Source organism: Staurois parvus, unplaced genomic scaffold (genome assembly GCF_062004578.1).
Source record: "Staurois parvus isolate SC_StPar_1 unplaced genomic scaffold, SC_StPar_1.0 ptg000708l, whole genome shotgun sequence".
NCBI lineage: Eukaryota > Metazoa > Chordata > Amphibia > Anura > Ranidae > Staurois > Staurois parvus.
In genome coordinates this window covers 11,881,318-11,903,374 of record NW_028318504.1, presented here as the reverse complement: position 1 = coordinate 11,903,374, position 22,057 = coordinate 11,881,318, and the positions used below count along the sequence as shown (strand labels likewise).

The 22,057-nt window shown below is 44.7% G+C and overlaps 1 protein-coding gene across 1 annotated transcript in view; it reads right to left on the bottom strand.

Moving 5' to 3' along the window:
• Nucleotides 1-22,057, bottom strand: part of GFRA4 (GDNF family receptor alpha 4) — a 668,764-nt gene that overhangs the window by 594,658 nt on the left and 52,049 nt on the right. The gene's annotated exons all lie outside the window — the stretch shown is intronic.

Below are 22,057 nucleotides of genomic sequence, written 5' to 3'. Positions count from 1 at the left end.
AAATATATGAGGTTGCTGGGGCTCATTTGTTACGCTCGACTACCCATGATGAACACAGCGGCGGGAAGAAAAATAAGGCAGGGACCACGAACATTACTTCAGCCCTTTTAAATCCCTTTTCTGGAGAATCCTTTGATTTAGTAACAAACAATTATTGGCTGCCTTCCAGGGAGACGTGACACTGACCCCCAGCTAGGATTAGACACGCCACTTGCTACGTTGCTCAGCTGGCTTGGCAGGTTAGGGGCCAATTAAAATGCGAGCATGGGCCATATCTGGCAAAGAAATAATTGTGTAGATATTTAGGGCCCATTTACTTCTCTGCATTTCATCAGTATGCATTATATTGCGATTTAATGTGTGTTGCATTAAGGTATTGAAATTAATGGGCTGTCAATGCACCATACTTTGCCAAAAACCACAGGGAACCCTTTTTTGAAAACGCAGTGTGGATGTATTGCTATCATGCATGGTAAAATGGCACTGTATAGTATGTGTGGCCATGCACGAAATAACAAGCATAGTAGTATGTGACCTGGTATCAGGTCCTTGTACAGCAGGGCTGGGGTGTGAGACGAAGAAACAGCACAAAAGGCCAATCAGTTCCTATGCTAATAAAAGGCATGCTGATAGGAAGAGAAATCAGAGTGACAGAGGGATGAGCCCTTTGCCATACTGTTTCTCCCTTCACTGTCCAATTATAGACTGGAAGTAGTGTATGAGAGAAAGAAGCAGCAAAAGCAGCCAATTACTTAAAGTGTTACTAAACCCAGGACCCTGCATTCACTATATCTGATCTCCCCAGACCCTGCATTCACTATATCTGGTCACCCCGGACCCTGCATTCACTATATCTGTTCTCCTCGGACCCTGCATTCACTATATCTGGTCTCCCCGGATCCTGCATTCACTATATCTGGTCTCCCCGGACCCTGCATTCACTATATCTGATCTCCTTGGACCCTGCATTTACTATATCTGGTCTCCCCGGACCCTGCATTCACTATATCTGGTCTCCCTGGACCCTGCATTCACTATATCTGGTCTCCTCGGACCCTGCATTCACTATATCTGCTTTCCCCAGACCCTGCATTCACTATATCCGGTCTCCTCGGACCCTGCATTCACTATATCTGCTCTCCCAGGACTCTGCATTCACTATATCCGGTCTCCCCGGACCCTGCATTCACTATATCTGGTCTCAGCGGAATCTGCATTCACTATATCTGGTCTCCCTGGACCCTGCATTCACTATATCTGGTCTCCCCGGACCCTGCATTCACTATATCTGGTCTCCCCGGACCCTGCATTCACTATATCTGCTCTCCCAGGACTCTGCATTCACTATATCCGGTCTCCCCGGACCCTGCATTCACTATATCTGGTCTCAGCGGAATCTGCATTCACTATATCTGGTCTCCCTGGACCCTGCATTCACTATATCTGGTCTCCCCGGACCCTGCATTCACTATATCTGCTTTCCCCAGACCCTGCATTCACTATATCCGGTCTCCCCGGACCCTGCATTCACTATATCTGCTCTCCCAGGACTCTGCATTCACTATATCCGGTCTCCCCGGACCCTGCATTCACTATATCTGGTCTCAGCGGAATCTGCATTCACTATATCTGGTCTCCCTGGACCCTGCATTCACTATATCTGGTCTCCCCGGACCCTGCATTCACTATATCTGGTCTCCCCGGACCCTGCATTCACTATATCTGGTCTCCCTGGACCCTGCATTCACTATATCTGGTCTCCTCGGACCCTGCATTCACTATATCCGCTCTCCCAGGACTCTGCATTCACTATATCCGGTTTCCCCGGACCCTGCATTCACTATATCTGGTCTTCCCGGACCCTGCATTTACTATATCTGGTCTCCCCAGAATCTGCATTCACTATATCTGGTCTCCCCGGACCCTGCATTCACTATATCTGGTCTCCCCGGACCCTGAATTCACTATATCTGGTCTCCCGGACCCCGTATTCACTATATCTGGTCTCCCTGGACCCCGCATTCACTATATCTGGTCTCCCCGGACCCCGCATTCACTATATCCGGTCTCCCAGGACCCTGCATTCACCATATCTGGTCTCCCCGGACCCTGCATTCACTATATCTGGTCTCCCCGGACCCTGCATTCACTATATTTGGTCTTCCCGGACCCTGCATTCACTATATCTGGTCTCCCCGGACCCTGCATTCACTATATCCGGTCTCCCCGGACCCTGCATTCTCTATATCCGGTCTCCCCGGAATCTGCATTCACTATATCCGGTCTCCCTGGACCCTGCATTCACTATATCTGGTCTCCTCGGACCCTGCATTCACTATATCTGCTTTCCCCAGACCCTGCATTCACTATATCCGGTCTCCCCGGACCCTGCATTCACTATATCCGCTCTCCCAGGACTCTGCATTCACTATATCCAGTCTCCCCGGACCCTGCATTCACTATATCTGGTCTCCCCGGACCCTGCATTTACTATATCTAGGTCTCCCCAGAATCTGCATTCACTATATCTGGTCTCCCCGGACCCTGCATTCACTATATCTGGTCTCCCCGGACCCTGCATTCACTATATCTGGTCTCCCCGGACCCTGCATTCACTATATCTGGTCTCCCGGACCCCGTATTCACTATATCTGGTCTCCCCGGACCCTGCATTCACTATATCTGGTCTCCCCGGACCCTGCATTCACTATATCTGGTCTCCCGGACCCCGTATTCACTATATCCGGTCTCCCAGGACCCTGCATTCAGTATATCCGGTCTCCCAGGACCCTGCATTCACCATATCTGGTCTCCCCGCACCCTGCATTCACCATATCTGGTCTCCCCGCACCCTGCATTCACCATATCTGGTCTCCCCATACCCTGCATTCACTATATCCGGTCTCCCCGGACCCTGCATTCTCTATATCCAGTCTCCCCGGAATCTGCATTCACTATATCTGGTCTCCCAGGACCCTGCATTCACTATATCTGGTCTCCCAGGACCCTGCATTCACTATATCTGGTCTTCCCAGACCCTGCATTCACTATATCTGATCTCCCCGGACCCAGCATTCACTATATCTGGTCTCCCCGGACCCTGCATTCTCTATATCTAATGCACACCAATTGGAGCATGTGCAAAATGCGTATGGTTCAGTTTGTCTTATAAGGAGATAAGAGGTGGTCGCTTGAAAAAGGGGAGTATCAGAGAAGAGAGAATCAAACAACCTATTAACACAATGCGGAGGATTAACCCCTTAGGTTCCACAGTGAGTATAACAAGCAGGATTTACTGCATATACAGACTGATTGTACTGTTGTGGGTTTAGTAACACTTTCATTTTTTTTTTTTAAATAATAAACACATCATACTTACCTGTGGTGTATTGGGGTTTTGCATAGAGCAGCCCAGATCCTCCTTTTCTCGGGTCCCGGAGGAGTAAAACATATAGTATATTTCCAACGAGAACACATTTAAAGCTTTACATTTTACTGCCCAATCACAGGATGGAGGCAGGTCCAGGATGACCTGGTCTCAGAGGAAGTGGGTTAGACAAGGCTGACCATCAGACTGATGACATCTAGTGGTAGAAAAAGTATTAAAATAAAATATCTGAACTGAAGCTGACTATTGCAGCAACAGTTGGTTTCATTATTTTATCTTTTCACAGGCTATTTGTTTTTATCTTTTTTTTTTGGCTGGAGTTCTGCTTTAAAGGAAAACACAGTATATTTCCAACGAGAACACATTTAAAACTTTAAATTTCACTGCCCAATCACAGGCTGGAGGCAGGACAACCTGGTCGCAGAGGAAGTGGGTTGGACAAGGTTGGCCATCAAACTGAGGACACCTAGTGGTAGAAAAAAGTATTACGAGACATTTTCTGAATTGAAGCTGACTATTGCAGCAAAAGTTGGTTTCACTATTTCATCTTTTCACAGGCTAGTTGTTTTTATCTTTTTGGCTTTTCTGCTTTAAAGGAAAATGTATAGTATACTTCCATGGAGAACACATTTAAATTTCGAATGGACTTTGCGTTTTTGCTGTTTCATATTTCCATGTTGGCGTTCTGATGCATGGATTGATGTTTGAGCTGACCCTTTGGGTTTTGCCTGTGGAGCAGTAAAGGACAGTCACCGCGTTTCCTCCGCTCATCAGGAATGATCCAGCCATCTATAATTGGTATTTGAAGTTCTTTGTCGGTCTGACGTCTCCCCCTGGCAACCACTAAGTAGGGAAGGGATGCCAGTTGTGGGCCAGCCATGGTAACGGATTTGGCAGGACTTAAGGATAAGGATGATAAGTTTCATTATTGTCAAACAGTAACCAATTAGGCAGACGTGTTTACTGGCACATACGTTCAAGGACTGGAAAATAACTTCTGCTGCAATGACGGCTCAGCTTGACATTTCCTTTAAAAGGAAATCTGTTACATAGGATGCAAAATCACAGATATCCACAATCGTTCTCCATTGCTGGGTGCGAGTAACTCCCAACATTCACTGATACAAGAGATACAAAGTAACAAAAGCTCTGAATTCAATTTAGAGGGTAACTCCACTTGCACAGGAAAAAAAATAGCTAATAATAATAATAAAATTAAGGTATACAATTGCGACTAAAGTCATATTGTCATTGAATTTAATTAAAAATGACCGTTCATTTTCAATCTGCAGCGCTGTGATTCCTGTAAAATGCAATATGGCATTCACTGATTTTTAAAGCTGAACTCCAGGCAGATGCAAGAGACACAAAGTAACAAAGCTCTGAATTCAATTTAAAGGGTAATTCCAATTGCATGGGGAAAAAAATTAGCAAATAATAATAATATTAACAATAATAATAATAATAAAAAAATGAAGGTATACAATTGCGACTCAAGTCATCATTGAATGTCCTTAAAAATGACTTTTCCTTTTCAATCTGCAGCGCTCTGATTTCCGGTAAAATGCAATGCAATATGGCATTCACTGATTTTTAAAGCTGACCTCCAGGCAGATGCAAGAGACACAAAGTAACAAAGCTCTGAATTAAATTTAAAGGGTAACTCCACTTTCATGGGAAAAAAATAGCAAATAATAATAATAATAAAAAAAAAAAATGAAGGTATACAAATGCGACTCAAGTCACATTGTAATTGAATGTTATTAAACATTACCTTTCCTTTTCAGTCTGCAGTGCTGTGATTTCTTGTAAAATGCAATATGGCATTCACTGATTTTTAAAGCTGAACTCCAGGCAGATACAAGAGACACAAAGTAACAAAGCTCTGAATTACATTTACAGGGTAACTCCACTTTCATGGGAAAAAAAATAGCAAATAATAATAATAATAAAAAAAAAAAAAAAAAAAGAAGGTATACAGTTGCGGCTCAAGTCATATTGTAATTGAATGTTATTAAAAATGACATTTCCTTTTTATTCTGCAGGATCTGTGATTTCCTGTAAAATGCAATGCAATATGGCATTCACTTATATGGCACAAAGTAACAAAAGCTATGATTTCAATTTAAAGGGTAACTCTACTTGCAAGGGAAAAAAAACAAATAATAATAATAATAATAACAAAAATGAAGGTATACAATTGCGACTCAAGTCACATTGTAATTGAATCTTATTAAAAATGACCTTTCCTTTTCAATCTGCAGCGCTGTGATTTCTTGTAAAATGCAATATGGCATTCACTGATTTTTAAAGCTGAACTCCAGGCAGATGCAAGAGACACAGATTAACAAAGCGCTGAATTAAATTTAAAGGGTAACTCCACTTTCATGGGAAAAAAAATAGCAAATAATAATAATAATAAAAAAAAAAAAAAAAGCGAAGGTATACAATTGCGACTCAAGCCATATTGTAATTGAATTTCATTAAAAATGACCTTTCCTTTTCAATCTGCAGTGCTGTGATTTCCTGTAAAATGCAAGATGGCTGCCTGGAGGAGTTCTGTATACAGATGGTGCACAACATGCCCGCTGACAATGTCATTTCCTGCTTATGTGATGGGCTTACTGAGATACAAGTCAGATGTTGGGCATCCTCTGCAATAAAAATGTCATTTTTGGTGAGATACTCCCAAAGGGAAATCATGTCTTAGTCTAGGTTCACACTGCGTTTTCCACAGCATTTTGCAGAAACGCACAGCTGTCCATTTAACATGATTTCCTATGGGACAGGTTCACATTTCCGCAGTTTCACCCAGAAAAGGGTCAGGGACTTTTTTAAATGCAAAACTTTGCATTTTCGGTTCTATAGACTTCAGTGGAAGTGCTGCAGAAAAGCATGTAGATGCATTTTTGATGCGTTTTGTGTTTTATTCTGCACAGCAACAAGTTTAAAAAGAAAAAAACACATAAAAAAATGCATCACAAATGCATCAAAAACACATGTGCACAAATGCAAAACGCACCGCAAAAAACACTGCAGAAATGGATCAAACGCAAACTGCACAGGTGTGAACCTAGCCTTAGGAAGAAATGGATCAAATGCAAACTGCACAGGTGTGAACCTAGCCTTAGGAAGAAATGGATCAAATGCAAACTGCACAGGTGTGAACCTAGCCTTAGGTAGAATTGGATCAAACGCAAACTGCACAGGTGTGAATCTAGCCTAGAATTGGATCAAATGCAAACTGAACAGGTGTGAACCTAGCCTTAGGTAGAAATGGATTGAACGCAAACTGCACAGGTGTGAACCTAGCCTTACACAGAAATGGATCAAACGCAAACTGCACAGGTGTGAACCTAGCCTTAGGTAGAATTGGATCAAACGCAAACTGCACAGGTGTGAATCTAGCTTAGAAATGGATCAAACGCAAACTGCACAGGTGTGAACCTAGCCTTAGGTAGAAATGGATGGAACGCAAACTGCACAGGTGTGAACCTAGCCTAGAAATGGATCAAACGCAAACTGAACAGGTGTGAACCTAGCCTTAGGAAGAAATGGATCAAATGCAAACTGCACAGGTGTGAACCTAGCCTTAGGTAGAAATGGATCAAACGCAAACTGCACAGGTGTGAACCTAGTCTACAAATGGATCAAACGCAAACTGCACAGGTGTGAACCTAGCCTTAAGGTAGAAATGGATCAAACGCAAACTGCACAGGTGTGAACCTAGCCTTAGGTAGAAATGGATCAAACGCAAACTGCACAGGTGTGAACCTAGCCTTAGGTAGAATTGGATCAAACGTAAACTGCACAGGTGTGAATCTAGCCTAGAATTGGATCAAACGCAAACTGCACAGGTGTGAACCTAGCCTTACACAGAAATGGATCAAACGCAAACTGCACAGGTGTGAACCTAGCCTTAGGTAGAAATGGATCAAACGCAAACTGCACAGGTGTGAACCTAGCCTTAGGAAGAAATGGATCAAACGCAAACTGCACAGGTGTGAACCTAGCCTTAGGTAGAATTGGATCAAACGTAAACTGCACAGGTGTGAATCTAGCCTAGAATTGGATCAAACGCAAACTGCACAGGTGTGAACCTAGCCTTACACAGAAATGGATCAAACGCAAACTGAACAGGTGTGAACCTAGCCTTACACAGAAATGGATCAAACGCAAACTGCACAGAAGTGAACCTAGCCATAGGCAGAAATGGATCAAACGCAAACTGCACAGGTGTGAACTTTAGGCTAGGTTCACACCTATGCAGTTTGCGTTTGATCTGTAGTGTTTTGAACGCACATGCGTTTTTAACGTGCTTTTGATGTGTTTTGCGTTTTTCTTTTGCTTGTTGCTTGGCAGAATAAAATGAAAAACACAAAAAGCATAACAACGCATCAAAAACACACTACATGCTTTTCTACAGCATCTCCATTGAAGTCTATAGATCCAAAAGCGCAATGTTTTGCAAATGTCCCTGACCCTTTCCAAAAAATGCATTGGGTGAAAACGCAGAGATGTGAACCTGTCCCATAGGAAATCATGTTCAATGGACTGCTGTACGTTTCTGCAAAACGCAGTTGAAAACGCATACGTGTGAACCTAGACTTAAAGGATGCAGACCCTGCCACTTTCCTCATTAGGGCCCTGCAGGTGCAGCAGCTGATTGATAATTATAAAAGCACTCCCATCCTCCTTCACTCCGCACATGGACACAGACAAACAAACAGCCATTTCTTCCGAGTAACAAAAGATCAGAGTCTGACACAAAGTTTGTTAAGATCCCTGCAATGTACAAAGATATAGCGGCAGCAGATTCTGTGTGCACGAGTTACAGTGATGATAGAGCTAAGCCTCACAGAAGTGCCTCTTTATGATCCCAGGTGAGCATCCCAGGGCCCAGAGGAGAGAGATCCATAACTGACCCCCACCTTAAAGGGGACCTCTAGAAGTGACATCCTACTGCCCATACCCAAGGAAGAGGTTATCCGTTCCAAGCTGCATCCTTTCCAGGACAGAGGGGACCTCTGGCTTATGTGATGATAACACTGTGCATGTAAATTGCGCATCTGGTGAGTGTGCAATTTTACCATTTTCCTGCACGTCACCGGATTATATACTTCACTGGGATTATCAGAGTCACCAATCCTGAATAATTTCCTGCACCTATACTGAACATTTAGTCATTTATTATTTTATTGCATGTTCAGATTGGACATTGAATACATATTAAGTGTTCTTACTTTAGGTTTTAAAGACTTCACCAGTATTTTAGCACAATTATAGCCTCAGGTGTTTATATTTATTATTTTGTCTTTGCTTGGATGTAGAATTTTATGTAATTTTTAGTGCTGCACTACGTGTTTCACAAATGTACAAAGATCACCCAGGGGGGATTGGTTTTTCCTCCACAAAAGTGGAGTTACACTTTAAGGCCCTATTCACATCTGGGCGTAGCAGAAACATGTGTTTGTGCTCGTATACGCACAAAAAAACGCACTAAAAAACACATTGCAGTTGCGCTGCCATTATCTCCTAATGGAACCTCAAACGTGGGTAGCAGTCGCACATCTTGTCACTCATTTTCCACAGGAGAGAAGAATGTGTATGGCAAACCACGCTTGGCTCTTTGACGAAATGTGGTACTTGAGCTTCTTTGGCCTGTTTTTGGAGCGGAGGGAGGCCCTGTCAAATGAATGGTGCCTCTACAAAAATGCGCCCAAAAAAACGCAATGAAGGAACATTGCTTAACCTCTTAGTGCTGGCGCCTCCCGGCCCTTTAAGGGGTTTGTGATGCTGGGAAGGGGGGGTTAGAGTCATGTGAGCACTGTGATTGACTGTCACAGCAGTTACATAATCGGAAAGGTCCTGATCGCAACGAGCAGTAAATGTGCAGGGCGCACGCTCTCAACACGTGTGGGTATGCGGCCTCTCACCGTCAAGGCCCAGCCGCTGAGAGGCCGCATATTTGCGTATGGTCAACGTCAACAGGTTAAATGGGAACGATGCCTAATAAATGATCATTTTTTTTTTCAGATGCAGGTACCTAAGTTTGCCTATACTCAGCCTCCTGCACTCCATGTACAGCAGAGCTCATACCAGAAGAGGGAGAAGCAGTACAAGCTGTACTACAGTGAAAGGAGCATGCTGATAGGAGGAGAGAGCAAGGTGACAGATGTGTCTGCTGCTTCTTCTTTTACAAATGAAAACAAAAAGCGCACCAACCTTGCGCATTACCTCAATAAAAAGCTGTCATTTTATTAAAATGAGATGTATGCTCACAAACAAGGCAGTATAAAAGGCATATAAAATCTTAGAAGGAACATTGAAGTGCCAGACCCGTACGAATCCCACCAAGAGGGGAGACTCTCAACTGACGCGTTTCGAAGGGAGATCCCTTCTTCCTCAGAGCAAGATCTGTAGGTGTTACTTGACCACAGAAGTGAAAAAAAAATCAGATCTCCTGCACTTTTTCTGCTTCATTGTATATTTGAATAAACGATTATCTGTTGAATAAACGATTATCTGCTGAATATACTACACTATGGGCATCCTTCTTTTTGGCTCTTTATGAGCTGATACAACCACAGAGCCCATTCTGGAGGACGGCTGAGGGGCTGCAGATGACCCAGGGGAAAGGGAGCTCTCTGACCAGACCTGGCTGTTCATATCCTTAAGGGGACCTCCGGCAGATAGTACACAAATGCGTATTATGATTACGCATCTGGTGAGTGCGTAATCTCAATTTATTCACGGCACATCACCTGAATGATTATTTGGAGCACTTACCTGAGACCATTCTGGGTGGATCTTCACAATTAATATTTCGTGGACACCTACATATTATCGATTGATATGCAGATTGACCAGCACCTATATGTGCTCACGATTGTCACCTTAGTAGCACTTTATTGTGGACATTCATTTGCACTTTATTTGCACTGTGTCACCTGATATGATTTTACCATTTATTATTTGATCATATTTATACAGGTCTTGTGTTTATTGTGATATACTTTGACACTTTATCTTAGCGCTGCACCTATATTTATTTATCTGAGATCTCCTGCCCTGCCGTGCTGTGTGGCAGAGCTGTGTAAATCTCAGGACTGAATGCACAAAAATACACATTTTTTTTTTTGGGGGGGGTGGGGAATTAAAACAGATCCCTTATATGCATTGCATTTTTGTAATTAGCTGGTTGCCTGGAGTTTCCCTTTAAGGTTCGCTCACACTAGGCAGCGCTCAGATCGCTCTTCAGGTAGCTTTGGACAGATGGTGAGGAGGCGTTGTATCGCCTCCTCGCCAGGGGCGGACTGACAACTCTTGGGGTCCCCGGGCAATAGGGGATCATGGGGCCCCTGTGTCCTTGCCCAAACTCAAAAAAGCCTATGAAAAAGGTACCAGGGGCATCTCATGGGGCCCCCGGGCCCTCGAGCAGTGCCCAAGTTTCCAAATGGTCAGTCCGCCCCTGCTCCTCGCTGCCTGCTTTAACCCCTTGAAGCCCACACTAGTGCACTGCTTGCAGGGGGGGGGCTCCATTGACTTGAATGGGCTGCGCTCGGACGGGGCTGTTAATACGGCACAGCAGGAAAGAAATACAAAAATAATGCACTCATTAAATATTCACAGGAAATGTTTAATAGCTGGTGTGTGGGGTGCGATGACTGATTCTCGAACTACGTTTCCTGTAGTAAAACAATTTCAAAAATCCCATTTCCCGTTAAATTTTCGGCATTGTGATGGCATGGCGTAGGTTTCAACTGTCCTATTTATTTAAATAATAGACTTTAATCATCAAAGGCTGCTCTATAATTACATCCTCTACGAAACAGAACCGTTATTAACAATCCAACAACTGCTCCCTACCATCCATTCACAATTGTAATTAAAATGTCTTTGGATTTTCCACCCTGGAGTTCACAGAAATTCCCGGCCAGAGACGGGGCCAACAATGAAAGGCAATTTTTTACTATAATAGATTTGACATTTCTGGTGACGTCAGAAAGCAATTTAATTACACGTACAGCGGGATTTAAAATATAATGTAATCCTAATCCTTAAAATGAGCCTTTTGGTAACATTACGAGACTGCAAGAATACATTCACAATATACAGCAGGTGTATCCTTTTTCAGAAAAGCAGTTAAAAAGGCAGTCCGATGACCTTGCCTAGGCTGAGATGATGTCATCAGTCAGGCAGGAGGAAGCATTTCACTCTCCTCTTCCCCATTGGACAGACTTTGCATTGTAACTTTGTAGCAAAACACAAGAGAGACTACAGGAGGGGCTACCTAATTTTAAAACTCTGTTACATTTCCTGTCTGGGCGTGGCAGCTAATGTCACAGACAAGTGACTTTACCTAGGATGAGATAATGTTGTCAGGTAGGAGGAAGAAATTCACTCTCCTCCTCCTCATTGATCAGATTATACATTGTAACTTCATAGGGAGGCTGCAGCAGGGACTACCTAATTTTAAAACTCTCTTACATTCCTGTTAGGGCGTGGCAGCTAGTTGGGCAGACAGGTGACTGCCTAGGCTAAGACGTTGTCATCAGTTAGACAGATGGAAGAATTACCCTCTCCTCTTCCCCATTGGACAGACTTTGTATTGTAACTTTGTAGCAAAACACAAGAGAGACTGCAGGAGGGGCTACCTAATTTTAAAACTCTGTTACATTTCCTGTCTGGGCGTGGCAGCTAATGTCACAGACAAGTGACTTTGCCTAGGATGAGATGATGTTGTCAGGTAGGAGGAAGTAATTCACTCTCCTCTTCCTCATTGATCAGATTATACATTGTAACTTCATAGCTAAAAGTGAGGCTGCAGCAGGGACTACCTAATTTTAAAACTCTCTTACATTCCTGTTAGGGCATGGCAGCTAGTTGGGCAGACAGGTGACTTTTCCTAGGCTAAGAAGTTGTCATCAGTCAGACAGAAGGAAGAATTACCCTCTCCTCTTCCCCACTGATCAGGCTATACAGTGTAACTTTGTAGCAAATTCAAGAGAGGCTGCAGCAAGATCTACCTAATTTTAAAGCCCTGTTACACTCTTGCCTGGACGTGGCAGCTAATGTCACAGACAAGTGACTTTGCATAGGATGAGATGATGTTATTTTTCAGGTAGGAGGCAGCAATTCACTTTATTCTTCCCCATTGATCAGATTATACATTGCAACCTCATAGCTAAAAGTGAGGCCGCAGCAGGGACTATCTAATTTTAAAACTCTCTTACATTTCTGTCAGGGCGTGGCAGCTAGTTGCGCAGACAGGTGACTTTTCCTAGGCTAAGATGTTGCCATCAGTCAAGCAGGAGAAAAAAATACCCTCTCCTCTTCCCCATTGATCAGGCTATACACTGTAACTTTGTAGCAAATTCAAGAGAGGTTGCAGCAGGAACTACCTAATTTTAAAGCCCTGTTACACTCTTGTCTGGACGTGGCAGCTAATGTCACAGACAAGTGACTTTGCCTAGGATTAGATGATGTTATTTGTCAGATAGGAGGAAGCAATTCACTTTCTTCTTCCTCATTGATCAGATTATACACTCTCAGCCACGTTATTGGGTACACGTTGCTAGTGCCAAGAATATGTCCCCCACATCATTACACCACCACCAGCCTGAACCATTCATACAAGAGATGGTATTCTGCATACCTTGGTTGTAACGAGTAGTTATTTGAGTTACTGTTGCCTTTCTATCATCTCCAACCAGTCTGCCTATCCCCTTCTGACCTCTGACATCAACAATTCCCCATTGATCAGGCTATACACTGTGCCTTTGTAGCAAAATTCAAGAGGGGCTGCAGCAGGAACTACCTAGTTTTAAAGCCTTGTTACACTCTTGTCTGGAGTGGCAGCTAATGTCACAGACATTAAAGCAGCCTGTTAAAGTGAATGGGCTGCCAATGCACCATAACGTACCTGAAAAAGCAACGCACCGCACCATTGCCTTAGTGCCACCACCACAGTGCTGCCTTAGTGCAGGAGTCTCCAATCTTTTCAGCACAAGGGCCACATCTTATATTTTACAAATATTCAGGGGCCAAAAGATATCATTTTTTTATAAATGAATAATTCAAATTGAGATGAATAAATATGCATGAACCAAGAAATAACTTTACATCAGAGTCCCTCTTCCCTCTTCACTCTTTGCCTCTCCCATTTCATATTCGATTCCTTCTTCTCACAGCAGAGGCTCCCTATCATATCAGAGCCCCCCTTCACATCAGCCCCAGTTTCATATCACTGCCCCCCCACTTCACATTGGAGCCCCCCCCCCCCCCCCTTCATATCAGAGGCCACCTTTCAAGTCAGAGCCCTCCTCCTCATATCATAAACCCTCTATTACATCAGAGTCCCCATTCTTATCGAAAGCCTCCCCCATTACATAAGAGCCTCCCCCTCCATCCCTTTCACATCAGAGTCCCCCCCCTCACATCAGAAGCCCTCCATAACTTCAGAGCCCCTCTTCACATCAGAGTCCACTTTTCACATTAAAAGCCTCCCCCATTACACCAGAAGCTCCCTTCACATCAGCCCCACTTTCACAATAGAGCCCCCCCCCTTCACATCAGCCCCACTTTTACATCAGAGCCCCCTCCTTCACATCAGAGCCCCCTCCTCCCCCTTAACATCAAAATCAACCTTTCACTTTAGATTCTACCTTTCACATCTAAGTCCTTCCCCTCACATCAGACCCCCTTCTTCCATCAGGGACCCTGTTTCATCGAAGCCCCCCCCCTCACATCAGAGTTCCTGTCCTCATATCAGAGGCTCACCATCACATTACAGCCCCCCCTCACAAAAGACCCAGTTTCACATCAGAGCCTCCCTTTAACATTAGAGCCCCCCCATCACATCAGGGCCCCCTTCACATTAGAGCCCCCCATCACATCAGAGTCCCCCCTTCACATTAGAGCCCCCCCCCATCACATCAGAGTCCCCCCTTCACATAGGAACCCCCTCCCATCACATCAGAGTCCCCCCTCCACATTTGAGCCCCCCATCACATCAGAGTCCCCCCTTCACATTTGAGCCCCTTCCATCACATCAGAGTCCCCCCTTCACATTAGAGCCCCCCCCATCACATCAGAGTCACCCCTTCACATAAGAACCCCCCCATCACATCAGAGTCCCCCCTTCACATTTGAGCCCCCCCATCACATCAGAGTCCCCCCTTAACATCAGAGTCCCCCTTCAAATTAGAACCCCCACTTCACATGGGAGAGTCCACCTTTCACCATCACATCAGAGTTGCTACAGGCCAGGAAAAATCTTGTGCTGGTTCCTGGTGTGACCCGTGAGCCCAAGTTTGGATACACCTGCCCTAGTGCATTGGGTTCCGAATTGAAAACACATGTAATGTGGCAACATAAAGGGGCCTCAAGGATTGCCCTTGTGGTACGGGATGGATGATAGACCCCTCTGTACGTCCTCTCCGTAATGGGCGGGTATCTGGCCCTGTTAGGGTTAATCTGGAGCTGTCAGATGGATGTCATCCAGAACACTGATGCTCTTCAGTGACATTGACAATCAATTCTTTGTCATACTCTCCGTCCTGCTGTAAGAAACCAATAATCAATTTGTACGTCCACTCGCTGCATAGAAAATTGGGGTCAGAGGTCACAGCCCCCAGCTAGGCGGAGTGCATGCCGGCGGAGCGCGGAGAATGTAATGCTTTTCAGAAGCGCTGTGTGTGTTCTTTACAAAGGATGTGCATGTGACAGCTCACGGCATAGAAGCTAAAAGGGGACCTTGACACAACGAAAATGAAAGAATCCGCGCATGAACAATGGTGCGCTAATTCAAAGGCGGCTGAGTTCTGTCATCTGCTTCCTTTTTTTTGGTTTCAAAAAAGTATTAAAATTAATTAAAAAAAAAAAGACACAATAAGGGCCCATTCCCATCAGCGGGTGCACATAGCATGTGTGTGTTGTTGGGCAGCACAGTGGCTAAATGGTTAGCACTTCCGCCTGGCAGTACTCGGGTCGTCGGTTTGAATCCCAACCATGGCACCACCTGCCTGGAGTTTGCATGTTCTCCCTGTGACTGTGTGGGTTTCCTTCGGGTACTCTGGTTTCCTCCCACACTCCAAAGACATGCTGGTAGGTTAATTGGCTCCTGTCTAAATTGTCCCTAGTATGTGTATGTATGAATGTGAGTTAGGGACCTTAGATTGTACACCCCTTGAGGGTTAGGGACTGATGTGAATGTACAATATATATGTAAAGTGCTGGGTAAATTGATGGTGCTATATAAGTACCTGAAATAAATAAATAAATACACATCTCAGCGCTGGGACGCATTACCGCACATTGTGCTGCGCTGATTTGCAATAAAAAAGGATCCTCGCATCATTCTATCACAATCCACACCTGAACCTCCCAACTTTCTGAAATAATAAACAGGGACACCTTTTAGCACTCAGTGTAGGAAAAGGACACATCCCTGTCACGTCGCGGACTATGGACCACAAAGGTCGAATATCCAGAAAATGATTGTCAAAACCCAACAAGTGCTTGTTTATTTCAGGTACATTCACATCAGTCCCTAACAGGGGTGGACTGACAACTCATGGGGCCCCTGGGCAATAGGGCATCATGGGGCCCCCGTGTCCTCGCCCACACCCAAAAAAGCCTATGAAACATACCAGGGGCATCTCATGGGGCCCCCTACTGACCCCGGGCCCTTGGGCAGTGCCCGAGTGTTCGAATTGTCAGTCCGCCCCTGGTCCCAAACCCCCAAACAATCTAAGGTCCCTAACTCACATTCACACATACACATACTAGGGCCAACTTAGACGGGAGACAATTAACCTACCAGCATGTCTTTGGAGTGTGGGAGGAAACCGGAGTACCCGGAGGAAACCCACACAGGCACAGGGAGAACATGCAAACTTCAGGCAGGTGGTGCTGTGGTTGGGATTCAAACCAATGATCCTAATGCTGCTAAGTGGAAGTGCTATCCATTTACCCACTGTGCTATGTGACCTCTACTCACCCTCCCCCCATAGCAGATTTTCTGCTACAGGTTGGACGTTCTGTGCAAAATCACATATATAAATGTGGTTTTGTACTTCTGCCATAGGGGGAGCGGGCGCACTGCCAGAGCACCGTGTCTGCTTTGATTGGACACAGCAAAAGCTGATCAACAGGTGCCGGCGCTCAACCATTGTTCAACTTTCAATTCAAGGTCTTAGGCTGGCCATACACGGGTCGATTGTCAAATGATTTTTCGTTCGAAAATTGGACCTAATAATAATAATAATAATAATTTCTGTTAGTGGGGCTATGGGACCGAACAATTCTTGTAGTTCCTCCCCATTTCGTTTATCAGGCATGCTGGAAAATTTGTGAAAAACTACTGATTTTCAAAATCATTAGTGGCATCATCGGATTACAGAACGAATGATGCTTTCGATTTACGATCGAAAAATTGTTCGGAATTTGACCCATGTATGGCCTTCTTAAGTTCTCATGCACACGGGACATTTTTACAGCGGCTGTTTCTGTCTCTTGCCTTTTTTTTTTCTACAGCCAGTAAATGCCCCAGCATGTTCTCCTATGTGTCCATCCCCGGCGTGTTCTCCTACGTGTCCATCCCCGGCGTGTTCTCCTACGTGTCCAGCCCCGGCGTGTTCTCCTACGTGTCCAGCCCCGGCATGTTCTCCTACGTGTCCATCCCCGGCATATTCTCCTACGTGTCCATCCCCGGCATGTTATCCTATGTGTCCAGCCCCGGCATGTTCTCCTACGTGTCCATCCCCGGCGTGTTCTCCTACGTGTCCATCCCCGGCGTGTTCTCCTACGTGTCCATCCCCGGCGTGTTCTCCTACGTGTCCATCCCCGGCATGTTATCCTATGTGTCCATCCCCGGCGTGTTATCCTGTGTGTCCATCCCCTGCATGTTATCCTGTGTGTCCATCCCCGGCATGTTCTCCTGTGTGTCCATCCCCGGCATGTTCTCCTGTGTGTCCATCCCCAGTATGTTATCCTATGTGTCCATCCCCAGCATGTTATCCTATGTGTCCATCCCCGGCATGTTATCCTATGTGTCCATCCCCGGCATGTTATCCTGTGTGTCCATCCCCGGCATGTTAACCTATGTGTCCATACACACATAGGCTGTAATCAGTGTTTTTTGGCTGGAAAAACCCCCAGAGCTAGTGGGTTTCTAGAGGAGTATTTTAGCTGTAAAAACACTCCAATGCTGAAAAATGCGGTAAAAGGCGTCAAAATACAGAAAAAGGTGGCAAACCAGCGTTTTTGGATTTTTTTTAGCAAAAAAAATGTTTTCCATTAAAAAATGCTAAAAACCGCAAACGCGGAAAAACGTGGCACAGCGTGGCTAAGCGCCAATGCAAGAAAGCTAAAGTAAAGCTGAAAAAAAGTTTTTTAACGTGACTTTACACAGCTAACGTTACCAGGGTTATTAAAACGCCCCGTGTGCATGGAGCCTAAGAGTTCAACTTTTTGCAACAAGCTTGCTAAGCAAAATGCAAAACTTTCCCACTAGTTAACACAAAGAAACTAACTAAATTCTTGAAACTGCTTAAGGACCACCCTATAGCAGATTTACTGGTACAGGGCAGCCGTTCTGTGCAAAATCATGTGTGTGTATATATATATATATATATATACGCAAGATTTTGCACTTCCTGGATGGAGGGCGCGCACACGCCAATGGCGCTCGTCTGCCTCTGGTGCTCCACTTCTGCTGTGATTCATTACAGCAGCAACCAATCAGTGTGTGCTGGCCAATGGATGAGCACCGGTACATGCTGATCGCTGACGAGAATGACAGGACACAGCTCTGCCTACGTAAACAAGGCAGAGCTGTGTTATGTCAATGGGCGATCTGCTAGGTTTTATTCAGGGAATACAATCTAGCAGATTGCCTAGTAAAAACAACACACAGCCTAATTTAATGCAGATAAGGCACTAAGTGAGTTTCATTACCAGCTTAATCAGCTACAGAACATGTGCAAATAATGTGTTCGGTTTTAAAGGGATGATGTGGCAACTCTAGTTGGGACTGTGTTGGGGCTGTGCTGGGACTGTGTTGGGGCTGTGTTGGGGATGTGCTGGGACTGTGTTGTGGCTGTGTTGGGACTGTTTTTGGGCTGTGCTGGGGCTATGTTGGGGGTGTGCTGGGGCTGTCTTGGGGGTGTTCTGGGGCTGTGTTGGAGGTGTGCTGGGACTGTTTTGGGGCTGTGCTGGGACTGTGCTGGGGCTGTGTTGGGGATGTGCTGGGGCTGTGTTGGGGATGTGCTGGGACAGTCTTGGGGCTGTGCTGTTGAGCTGCGTTGGTGGTGTGCTGGGACTGTGGTGGGGCTGTGCTGGGAATGTCTTAGGGCTATGCTGGGGCTGTGTTGGGAATGTCTTAGGGCTATGCTGGGGCTGTGTTGGGGGTGTGTTGGAACTGTTTTGGGGCTGAGTTGGGGCTGTGCTGGGACTGAGTTGGGGCTGTGCTGGGGCTGTGCCTAATGGGGCTAGTGTGAACAAGCCCTAACAGAGGATACATGGAAGCCTGGTGGCCTACTACATTTTTAATAGAGCAATGAAAGTTGCTCCCCCAACGTTTGCCAAACTCTCTTCACTAGGTCACTGGGTACCTCAGGTTGGTGATGGCAATTAGTAAAACATCAGAAATGTTTAATGAGGGCAGACCTGTAGAAGATTCCTGTCCATGGGTGTAATTGGCTGATTTAGGTTGGCTTCACATCTGTGTGTTGCTGCACCACACATTAAAACACAATAATGATTGACCAGTGGTGCCACCCAGCACCATTCCTTTAGATGGCACTCCAATGATCTTTGCAGATGACAATGGACGTCATTCAGCTTGAAAGACTGAGGACATCTAGTGGCAGAAAGAGATCACTGCAAAGGACAGCTCCGGATAGGAGGTGAGTTTAGCACCTAGAGCTGCTTTTTGGATTTTGAACCTCCTGAGGAACTCTCTCACAAGCAGAAAAAAAAGCCCCAAGTTGAGTCGTATTAAACCTGCCGGTGATGTAATGGCAAAACCGAGATTAAAAAGCTGTAGAAGAAGCTGACTTTTCCCATTGTACTGACGGCATGCTTGGTTAAATCTATTGGTTTGAGAACAAAATGGCTGGGTCTGTAGTTACTTGGTGGTGTAGGTGCTGCTTTATCGATTTTCCCTTCAGTAGATGATCAGAGCATTTAGCCTGACATTAGAGTGAGCCAGGATCCCTCTGACCAAGGCCGACACTGCACAACCAGCCTTAAAGTGCTTTGACAAGGCGGGTTATGATGAGCTAACCTTAGGTCAGCTGCCATGTTGTGTTGATAATACAAGCTGGTCGGGCCATGGTAACGGGTCAATCAAAGGCAGTGATCAATTATTTAAGATAGAGATGTGTTAGGTGGAGCTTTGTTAATGCTCTCCTGCTGCAGCTACTGGGAGACATCCGCCTGTCAACCAGAAAAGAACTCCGCATCAAACAGTAGCTCTTCTATAGTTTCCAGTGACAGCCCTGGCTGGCTCTCTATAAACGCTGTTCTAGGAAATGTTCAGGCGGTGTCTACCAGATTGTCGTTTTTTTTATATTAACCACTTGAGCTCCTGAGGATTTACCCCCCTTAATGACCACGCCTTTTTTTGCTGTTTGGCGCTGCACTAATTCAACTGATAATTGCGCGGTCATGCAATGCTGTACCCAAACTAAATTTAAGTCCTTTTTTTCACACAAATAGAGCTTTTTTTTATGGTATTTTAAACTCTGCGCTTTTTATTTTTTGCGCTATAAACAAAAAAACACGAAAATTTTGAAAAAAAACAATATTTTCTACTTTCAGCTATAAAAAATATATCGTAAACTCAACGTTAGTCATAAATTTAAGCCAAAATGTATTCTGCTCCATGTTTTTGGTAAAAAAAATCCCAATAAGTGTATATTGATTGCTTTGTGTGAACGTTATAGCGTCTACAAACTATGGTATAGATACTGCAATTTATGCCTTTTTTTGCTATACAGCGCTGCACTAATTCAAATGATAATTGCGCGGTCATGCAATGCTGTACCCAAACAAAATTTACGTCCTTTTTTTCACACAAATAGAGCTTTCTTTTGGTGGTATTTTATCACCTGTGCGCTTTTTATTTTTTGCGCTATAGACAAAGGACGAAAATTTTGAAAAAAAACTATATTTTCTACTTTCACCTATAAAAAAATATATCGTAAACTCAAAGTTAGTCACAAATTTAAGCCAAAATGTATTCTGCTACATGTTTTTGGTAAAAAAAATCCTGTGCATTAGCGGGCAAACTGGCGCTATCTGGGAGGGGCGCTAACACTATCGGAAGTTGCCAGCGACACTGATACAGTGATCAGTAAAAATCGGTTCACTGATCAGTGACACTGGTGACAAGGCAGTGAAGGGGTTAACTGGGGGGGGGGTGGATTGAGGGGTTAAACGTGATTACTGGTGTACTGGCGGGCAAACTGGCGCTATCTGGGAGGGGCGCTAACACTATCGGAAGTCGCTACTGACACTGATACAGTGATCAGTAAAAATTGGTTCACTGATCAGTGACACTGGTGACAGGGCAGTGAAGGGGTTAACTGGGGGGGATTAAGGGGTTAAACGGGATTACTGATGTACTAGCGAGCAAACTGGCGCTATCTTGGAGGGGCGCTAACACTATCGGAAGTCGCCAGTGACACTGATACAGTGATAAGTAAAAATTGGTTCACTGATCAGTGACACTGGTGACAGGGCAGTGAAGGGGTTAACTGGGGGGGGGATTAAGGGGTTAAACGGGATTACTGGTGTACTGGCGGGCAAACTGGCGCTATCTGGGAGGGGCGCTAAAACTATCAGAAGTCACCAGCGACACTGATACAGTGATCAGTAAAAATCGGTTCACTGATCAGTGACACTGGTGACAGGGCAGTGAAGGGGTTAACTGGGGGGGGCGATCAGGGGGTTAAATGTGTCCTAGGTGTGTTCTAACTGTGGGTATGTGCTGTTTTACTCACTATTTGTATGTCTTCTTCTCTGTCTGGAACGGAATGTGTCCAGGCAGAGAAGAATGACATCATATCCTGTCCTGTGTAAATGTCAACACAGGATAGGACAGGGACCGATCATCTGATTTCAGCCAGAAATCACTGGCTGAAATCGAATGATTGATCCCTCCGGGATCAAATGGTGTCACCCGCGGGTCGGCGGGAGCGCGCTCGCCCCCTGCCGGCGAAAACGTCGGGAGCGCGGAGCCCGTTTTAAAACGTGCTTTTGCACCCCAGTGCCGCCCTGCACACGTATATATGCAGTGGCAGGGTGGCAAGTGGTTAATGATCATATGATCATAAAATAATTTTTTTTATTTTTCATTTATTTAACTACTTGAAGACCAAGCCTAGTCTGACACTTTTTGTTAACATGGAAAAATCTGTATTTTTTTTGCTAGAAAGTTACTTAGAACCCCCAAACATTATATATATATTTTTAGCAAAGGCCCTAGAGAATAAAATGATGGCTGTTGCAATTTTCTATGGCATTTGCACATCGGCTTTTGCACATAAGCATTTTTTTTTTTTAAATATACTTTAATGAATTAAAAAAATCCACAGTAGATAACTCCATGGTTTGGTAAAATATAAAAGACGATGTTACGCCGAGTAAATAGATATAACT